Source organism: Anser anser (assembly GCF_964211835.1).
Source record: "Anser anser genome assembly, chromosome: 10".
Classification (NCBI taxonomy): Eukaryota; Metazoa; Chordata; class Aves; order Anseriformes; family Anatidae; genus Anser; species Anser anser.
The window spans coordinates 25,153,472-25,162,831 of record NC_139730.1 but is presented as its reverse complement, the minus strand read 5'-3'; the positions used below and the strand labels follow the sequence as shown (position 1 = coordinate 25,162,831).

At 38.8% G+C, this 9,360-nt stretch overlaps 1 protein-coding gene and 1 pseudogene across 2 annotated transcripts in view; one reads left to right on the top strand and one right to left on the bottom strand.

Annotated features, from left to right (window-relative positions):
- LOC310904788 (uncharacterized protein) overlaps positions 1 to 9,360 on the bottom strand; it is a 339,287-nt gene that overhangs the window by 18,342 nt on the left and 311,585 nt on the right.
- LOC310904763 lies at positions 5,855 to 9,059 on the top strand (annotated as a pseudogene). The gene is made up of 4 exons: positions 5,855 to 6,046; positions 6,839 to 6,933; positions 7,262 to 8,362; positions 8,861 to 9,059. The product of its transcript is annotated as an uncharacterized misc_RNA (transcript).

The following is a 9,360-nucleotide window of genomic DNA, read 5'->3' as shown; positions in this document are numbered from 1 at the left end:
TTTGTTTGTTTGTTTTTTTAAAAGGATCTTTTCTTGCTTCATGGGAATAATGAAGTGCATTGGACAGTAATGCATTTAATGAACATTTGGCATTTGGGCTATTTGGGCTTCCTGCTGCTAGAAAGGCAATAAAATTTAGGATGTTGGCATCATAGGTCTTTAGTCTGCACAGCCGAGGTTCCATAATGCACTACAATAAATGGTCTGTTCGTTGTTGAACCAATTAAAAAAAAAAAAAAAAAAAAAAAACCTAGAAAGCAATATGAGCTGTTATGAACACGACTAGATTTTTTTGTGGGACTGTATTAAAATCTAGACTGATTTTGTCCTAAATAAAATGTTGTACTATAAAGTAAATGTTGTACTAAACCTGTATGCTTTTTAGGCTGGTATCTTTGTATCGATACCTAGAAATTTAACTGTTTTCTTCCTGTATATAGAAATCGTTTCAGTTGAGAATCCTGTTGAAAAAAGGAGGGCAGAAGTACTATTACATACATTACTGTAATTTTTCCTTTCTCCCAAAGGACTCGTAGCTCTGTATCATGAAGCTCACCTGACAGCACTGTGCTGAAAATAACCCACGTTCTCTTAATGCTGTATCATCAAGGTCAAATATTCTTTCCTCATACATTTTGCAACCTGTGGAGTTCACATTCCTGTCAGCCTTTACAAACATGACTTTGCAGTAGTCTTTTAGATTTCTCATCACAAAATGCACTTGAATACAGGCTTAATGGATATTTTTATTCTATAAAGTTGTGTGAAATGAAATGTTAGGAGACTGTTGGGACAAGGAGAGTGGATATTGTATCTATAGTTTAAATGTTACTTATATGTTTGTTTGTAGTTATGTCTGTTTCGCTAGACTGGGATGCTTTCTTCTTTCACTCTTCAGGTCGTGAACAAGATTTTTGCATGATGTGCACGATGGAGACTCACATTAACCAGGCCCTGCGTTGCACTGTTGATGCCATCGAGCCTACGCGTGTTATCAATAATCTCAGTCGTAAGTGGCTTCAGATGTGTTTCTTTTTCAGCATCTTGTAATCTTCAAATAATTATTTGATGTGTATAAATGGTTTTAACACTGTAAAGAAGAGAGATTTTAGAAACAGGAGAATTACTTCATTTTTAAATGAGGTGAATACTATCATCTTCTTATTTAGGAATAGGACAACATTTCCGTTTTGGCAGTCAAGAAGACGCACACGAGTTCTTGCGCTATACTGTTGATGCTATGCAGGAAGCGTGCTTGAATGGAAGCACCAAGTAAGCATAAACAAATTCACTTTTATACGTTCTCTAGCACCTTTTAGGCCTTTATTTACTATCAAAACTGAAAGTCTAGGTCATCCTTGGTTTTCATAAAACTCTTTGAAGAGTTAACTGTGTGCCTTAAATCTTCTGAGGTCTGATTATAATTTATTTCCAGATTGGACAGATCTTCTCAAGCTACCACCATCATTCATCAAATATTTGGAGGATTTCTAAGATCAAGAGGTACTTTTAAAAATATTCCTGTCCTTAGAACTGATCTGTGTCTTTTGTCGGTAGTAAAGCAGTCTGTAGTTTGTCTGAAGTAGTATCTATCGACAACTTGAATGTGGACAGTTAGTCTCCTTCACGTGTTGTTAAGCATTTATATTTTGCTTCCAGTGAAGTGCTTGAATTGCAAAGCAGTTTCGGATACGTATGAGGCATTTCTTGATATCACTTTGGATGTAAAGGTAGGAGGTTTTGTAAATATAATTCATGATGTTTAAGTACATGTATAACTTTCTAAATTAAACTTGTTTAACTTAAAAAACCAAACCACGTACAATGTTAAAATATAAGAGCTTGGTGGTGGTTAGAAAGTGGATTGGACTTTGGCCTTCTGTGGAACCCCTGTAAATAGTCTCCACGTCTGCATTGGGTTTAAGGGGAAAGAATTTTATTGCTGCGCAAAGTATAATACTGTCACACTTCTTTGTTGTTCTACCTCAATATACGTCTAATTGTTAGACTGTTGGATTTGTTGCCAGTATTGATGACAAAGCACACTATAGATGCTGTCTGCGTTACTGGAAAATGATTTGTTTCAAAGTAGAATGACTTCCAGGTGAGGTAAACGCTGAGCATGCTCTTTCTGCCTCCTTCTTGACAGTGCTCATAGTAGATCGCTTAAGTATGTGTTAGTCAGGTTCTCTTATAAACTCCTAGTGCGTCTCTGGAATTTTGAATTTACAGTGACTTTACGCTCTTCTCTCTCGCTCCTCTAGGCGGTTTCATCTGTTACCAGAGCTCTAGAACTATTTGTGAAACCTGAAGAGCTGGATGGAGAGAATTGCTATAAATGTAGCGAGTGAGATTATTACTAATTATGTCTTAATACTAGATATTAGTTTTATATATTACATGACTTAGAGCGTAAGTTATCCTTTAACTTCATTTAGAAATAAGGAGACGCAGCATTGTTGTTGTTGTTGTTGCTTCATTTTCTAGTAGTGGTGAGCTGAAGCAAGGAGCTATGGAGAATGATTTGGATTGGAAGGCAGCAGCAGGTTCCTGCAGGTCCTAGCGTTCACTGTGAAACAAAGTTAGATTGAGTGTCAGGGAATGTGAGCTGGCTCTGTGGTAATGAATGTTAGCAGCCTGTGCTGGCTCACTAAACAGCGTCTTGCACAGCTCTTGAACTGTGAAACCTGTCGATGTGGACTAATGTCCGAAATGAGCTCCCTTAAGCCTAACCCGTGCACAGGGAAAGCCTGTTGAGTTCAGGCGCTCTCTGTGCTGATCAATATGTAAGATGTTTCTACGTATGTGAGAAACAATTGAACATTTGCATAAGATGGTTTGGCAAAACAAGCTGTTAGTCAAACATCCCCTCAGAAAAGCACAGAGTGCCCGGCTCAGTTCTGTAGAATTCATGCCTGACCCCTCTAAATGAAAAATGCAGTATCCACTTCTTGTTGTTGGATACTAAGGAAATTAGGGTGTCGAATCAAGAGTGTCCAATAGGTTATTAAAGCAATTTAATCCCAGGTTCGTCTTGGCCTGCGGATCCTAGAAAGCAACATGCAGCGTATTCAGGATTCTCATAACTGATGTCTGAGGAAGAGAAAGAACTGTAATAGCACCTCACATCTGAATTGCATGGTCCTTCCTTAATGTGCTCTTTGAGGTGTGATCGGTTCAGTCACACTTAAAGCCAGAATTTTCCGTCTTTTTGTGAGTTTAAAAGGAAAGGCCTTGCACATGTACAGTACTTTTTCCATTGCTGATAACTGTTATTAGTCTTATATATAACTCATTTTTACTATTTTTTGTTTATATTTTATAACTCCCTGGTAATACGCTTTCGTGAGAGATTCCTGTTCCCGCTATGCTCTGAGTTGTTGGTAAAACTTACCTTCTTCTCTGTATTAACAAACGTGACATGCAGTGCATGGGTTTATGAAAAGAAAAAACCAAACATATGATGCAAGTAAATATCATTCAAATAGCATAAGCATGCATGAGACATTAAAACGAGTTTGTTTTGGGGGCAAAAAAGATGATGCTTTCAAACACTTGTCTCTGCTTGTTTTTAAGGTGTAAAAAGATGGTTCCTGCATCCAAGAGATTTACCATACACCGTTCTTCCAACGTTCTCACAATATCACTGAAAAGATTTGCAGATTTCACAGGTGGAAAGATCAACAAGGTATATTTCCCGCTGTAATGCAACTTTGTCATCATGTAATGGGACATCCCCCAAAGCTGAAAGTTGTTAATATTTTCAGACAATAATTGTAGACTAACGACTATGGCTTATTCTTTCTCTTAATATCAGTAAAGTTCCTGCTTGACAAGAAGCATATACTTTCCTCTGAGAAGGCTAATTCATCAGAAAACAGTTGTCTGCAACTTCTAGTATTAAACGTTGCTTATGGGAAGACTTATTTTTAGTGAATCAAGAGATATATTCATATAATTCCAGTCTCTGTTTTTTGGAAGTGTTTTTCTCTGGCTAGTCCGCGAAGTACTCTGATATAATTTTTCTATCTTCTTGGTCTCTCTTTAGGAGGTAAAATATCCTGAGTATTTGGACCTCCGAGCCTACATGTCTCAATCAAGTGGAGAACCACTCATCTATGCCTTATATGCGGTGCTGGTGCATCATGGTATCAACTGTCGCTCAGGACACTATGTATGCTACATAAAGGTAGAAGTCGACATCATTTCTAACAGGGTAAAGGTTGTGCTGGCAAACCAGTTCAAGTGTTACTAGTAGTACTGTTTCTAGGGAAAAAGATTTCATTATATGTTTATTTGACACGTGTGTATTTTATTGCTATCTGTGATTTCATTTGGAAAACATGCAATTCATCTAAAGATATCGTTGTCTTTATTTGCAGGCTGGTAATGGACTTTGGTATCAGATGAATGATGCAAAAGTAGTCCGTACTGACATTAAAAGAGTTCTTGGTCAGCAAGCTTACTTACTTTTTTATATCAGGTAATAACAAGTATTCAAATGTGTTCAGAAGAGATTTACTCTCCTGTTATTGATACTTTTCTTTTTGCAAGTGTTTTTCTTTCTCTCCCAGGAAAAGATGATTATTTCTCTAATTCAGTTCTGTCTAACCTGAAATTCTCTGTCATTTATTATCTTTTGTTGCTTGGCCTTAAACTGCAGCACTTGTGTAAATTGCTGTATATGTGTTATCTGTAGCTGGCTAATTTAGAGAAGGAGAGAAATGAAGGCCATCTGTGGTGTAAGAATGAATTATTGCTCTGAAAGTGATAGTCATAGTAGGAAGACTGTTACCTACTTTTCAGTTTGTAGTCTTGGCTAAGTCTTCTGTAGAGAAGGCTTCCATATCGTATGAACTGTTCCTATAAAATTATAGGATGGGATTTAATCCAAGAGTAGGCCGAAAGAAAAACTAAACTGAGATCACTGCTCTTTTCTGAAGGCGCTATGATTTGACGCTCGGAGAACGTGCTTTTTACTTAGCAGCACCGTCTTATCCCTGTTCATTCCCCCCTGGTCAGCGGGGGGCTAACAGTAAGCAGGCTGGATTTCTGGGACCACGACTTCCTCCTCATATGATTAAGGTAATTTAGGGAAGCGGGAGGGCAGATAATGGCACCAAACGGACAGTGGGTTTGGGGTTTGGTGTGGGGTTTTTTGTTTGGTTTTTGGCATCTTTGTTTTGTTTTCCTTCCCACGCTGCAGCTGTCTTCACAGCCCTCATGCTACAGCCAGAGTCATTCAAACAGTGGTTACTGCTGAATTGCGCAGCCATGCGACTCCATTGTTTATACCTCCTAGACAGCTTTGTAAAGCACAGAGAGCTACGCTCTTTGACAATTTAAGTAGAGTGTACTAATCCTCGAATCATTTAAAAGAGGACTTGTTTTTCCTATCGACGTCACTTTAGCTAAGACAGGGAAACCAAATTGTCTTATTCCTGAGCACCAGAACAATTATTCCAGGCTTTTTGGGGTATGTTTAAAGGGGAAACTAAATATATTTGGGAATAGCTTTAGGCAATGTTAAGTTGTTTGGATGGTTTTCAAAAATGATGTTAATTTGATATCAATATGCAGTAAACCAAAAGCAGGAATTAAATACACTTATGGGACTTGCATTTATCTTTTAAGGGCAGTGTTTTTTGCTTTTTAGGTGTTAAGACCATTTGTAGAAATACTTAGTAGGAGAATGACATGTTTAAAAATGTTAAATGGAGTGTTTGCATTAACCCGTCTTGCAATTTCTTCTTTTTAAATACAGAATTCAAGTCGTTTAAATGGAAATGGATCCATAAAAGAGGATGCAAATACCACTGGTGTCACCCTAAAAAGGCCATCTTCAGCACCACCAATGGCCTGTGTTCAAGAACAGGCGATTACCAGGCCTTCAATTACTGATACGTCAAAAAACCAGAAGATCACCATCAGTATTCACAATAAATTGCCTGCTCGTCAGACTGTGTCACAGCCTGACTGTCTTAGCAGTGCTGTGGAGGATGAAGATCTCTACAAGGCTGTTCCTTCATCCACAATCACAAATTCGGTAAAGCAAATGAAGCAAATACAAATACAAAAAAAAAAAAAAAAGAGTTTCTGCTGAAATTTTTGTGGAGCCAAAGGTGAATGGAAATCCTAAACTCAGCTCTGATAACACAGTCCCTTACGGTGCAGAATCTTCAGGAAAATCTGAGGAGGAGTCAAAGGGCTTATTTAAAAGGAATTGCAATGCAATGTGGAATTTTGGTTGGAAAGGTAGTCCGTACATCGCAGAATTCCCATTCTTCCTGTCAGAATGCTGATGAAGGAAGATCCCAGCATGAGCTGCCAAACACTGATTCACTGAATGGTGCTATTAGTTTAGTTCATGAATCTAAAGAAAACGGACTGAAACTTGATGATTCCACTTGCCAAGTTGAACCTGTTAAACCTTGTGAGATGTTCTTTTCTAAAACAAACGGATTGCTTGAAACATAGTAGTTTGCTCCATCGAGAATTTCTCACCCACGATGTATTCGGGAGTGTTTATCATGTTCCTAATTCAGGCGAAATGCTGAGAAAACACAGCACAAATTTGATCGTAACCCTTTGTGATATTATGCCATTAGAATTTGCAGAGCTGAGCTGACATTAGAACTTGTCAGCTTAAGCTGAGCTGAGATAAAAATTCTTAAGTTTCATAAAGTAGATTTTGGGAGGTGAGTTGGCGTTATCTTTGAAGTGTAGATAATGCATACAACACAAAGCGATCTTGCTTAGCATTTAATGTAGAAATTCTGAGAAGACTAGTCCTCAGCACAAATGGTATTTTTTCTGTCTGCTGACTTGTGCGTTTTAGTTGCAGATGCCTGGAGCTATGCCTCCAGTCCCTCGAGAAGTCATCATGGAATCCCTCACGGCCAGCCAGCTGAACAGCTTGTCAGAGGAAAGAAGGTAAAATGAGCACAGTCTGATTAAGACAAGATTTTATGGAAGTTCATTGCGGTTTTATCTGTCTACTAATACTATTTAATGGAAGGATTTAAATCAGTAGAATTCCGTACTGTATGGCCAGTGTTGCGAACAGAACTAATGATCGACACTGTGCATAGCACTCTGATGCAGGCTGGTGCCTCGCGGAGAACTTGTGTTTCTTCATAGAATGTTTTTCCATTTTTCTCCATTATCTGGAGAAACATTGGCTGTTCCCCCGTCGCCCCCACCCCTTTTTTCTCAGAGCAGCAGGTGGAGGGAGACGGAAACGTGTTTTTATTTTGTGCAGTGTCCCGGGACCTCCGAAATCTACTGAGAATGATGAATACCTTGAACAGTACCAATGTGATGACCGTGGAGACAAGGAGAAACCAAGAAGATCAAAAGAACATGAACTGATTTCAGAAGAAAATGTTTTCTACATCAAAGAGTCTTCTGAGACTGGTGAGAAATTGCGGCAAACTTCCCCTCTAAAGTCTGACAGTGAATGTAGTTCTAAAAACCTTTCCTCCTTAGCTGTTACAGATAGATGCCAAGATACAAAGGACGAGACTAAAAAATCTGACAAAGAGCGTTACCAGAGAAAGAGGGAACATTCTCCTACTGAAGAGAAGGAGAGTCAAAAAGATGGTCATTCCAGCAAGAGAAGGTGCTCTCGGAGTGTGGAAGTTGTTAAGCAAAAGCGTCACAAGCAGGAGTATTGGGAGGGAAGCAGGTACAGATCTTCCCATAGTGAAAGGAACAGCCCTGATAATGGCAGAAGACCAGTAAAATATTCAAAGTACAGATCTCGAAGCAGAGGAAGATCAGAACAAGATAGCGCTAGATATTACCATTCCAAAGGGGAAAGAAGTTGGAGCAGAGAAAGATACTATCAAGATGAACCACGGAAATGGGAAAAATGTAGCTATTACAAGGATTACTATTCACCTCATGCAGCAGGAGACAGTAGAGAGAGAAAGTTCTCTCACGGTGATAAAGACTTTGACAAATTGACTCAGACTTACTCCAGCAGGTCACATAAGCGTTATCATTACAAAAGCAGATGGCCTCACGGTTCCCTCTTGAGAGAGGAAGATGTACATCACTTTAGCACACCCAGAGCAGACTCACATCGTTGCTCAGTAGCTCAGCAACATTCTGGAAAACATTCGCGTGAGAGACATGCACTTCCACCTGTGTCAGCTCATTTGGAGAACTGTCGCCAGAAAAAGGCAAAAGAAGGAAACAGAAAAAGACAATATACTCGTGCAGAAGGTAGTGAAAGTGAAATAGAAAGGCAACGCAGAAAGGTAGAAAAGGAGGTTTTAGGTGGTGAAAACATGAAAAAATATAAGAAGTTCTAGAAGAAAAAGAAGTCTGAAGATAAACAGGGAGAGAAGGATTCCAAGTAAGCAGGGATTCCAGCCTAATCAGCATTTTTTTTCCTAATTCTTTTCTGGGTGCTTCTCATGTTTTGTTTTTTTTTTCATAGTTTCTGAGTTATTTAGATAGCATAATCTGGCTGGGGATCATGACTGGGGATCATTAGGTTGATCAGTGAAGACAGGAAAGGTATTGCTGAATTGTGTCAGAGCACTAGCTTTGGACCACGTAGTTCGAATCACATCTGCACACCATTCTGGATTAGGTTAAAATATTTTTTTTTTTTTACTTGCACATATTCCAGAGCTAACCATTGTTAATGATCTGTGTACCAACCAGGACCTATGGTCCTTCAATCTGAGGGCTTAAGTTTGCTGCATCTAAAGGAAGTTACATGTGCACAAAGTACCACAAAATAGCTGACATGCGGCAAATCATCGCCTGTGGTAAAATAAATAAAGTTTCCTGTATGCAACAAGTGCCACATCTTTTTTTCTCTTTTTAACTTGCATGTTTCTTTCAGACTTTATGATTTGTATTTCTCTGCGCTCCACTTTGACAATGCCAATCGCAAGCGTAACAAAAAGAAGAAAAAGGAGAAACATCAGGAAAGTGAAAGGCTTCTTGGAACACTTAGATCCTCGTTTCCAGAAGAAAACCCGGGAGAAGAAGGAAGAATCCCATCCTCCAGATGGCTCTTTATGAGAGCAATGCAGAAGTGAGGGCAGTAAACAACCTCACAAGGAAGGGAAGCCTTCCAGTGCAGGTGAAAGGAAGAAACATCGCATCCAGCGAGTATATTAAAGGTAAGCGGCTGCAGCATGTTTATGGGATTCCTTTTAGATTAATCTAGAGATTATCTAAAACAGTCTTTAAATGCTTGATGACTGAACAGTCTGCTGGATATTAAAATATGTTTTGAAAAATATGTTTCAAATGTTGTTTTTTCAGCTGTGTGGGGAGAACAAATACAGTGGCTATGAATATTTTGGCTATTATTCAGAACAGCATGTGGAGGGATAT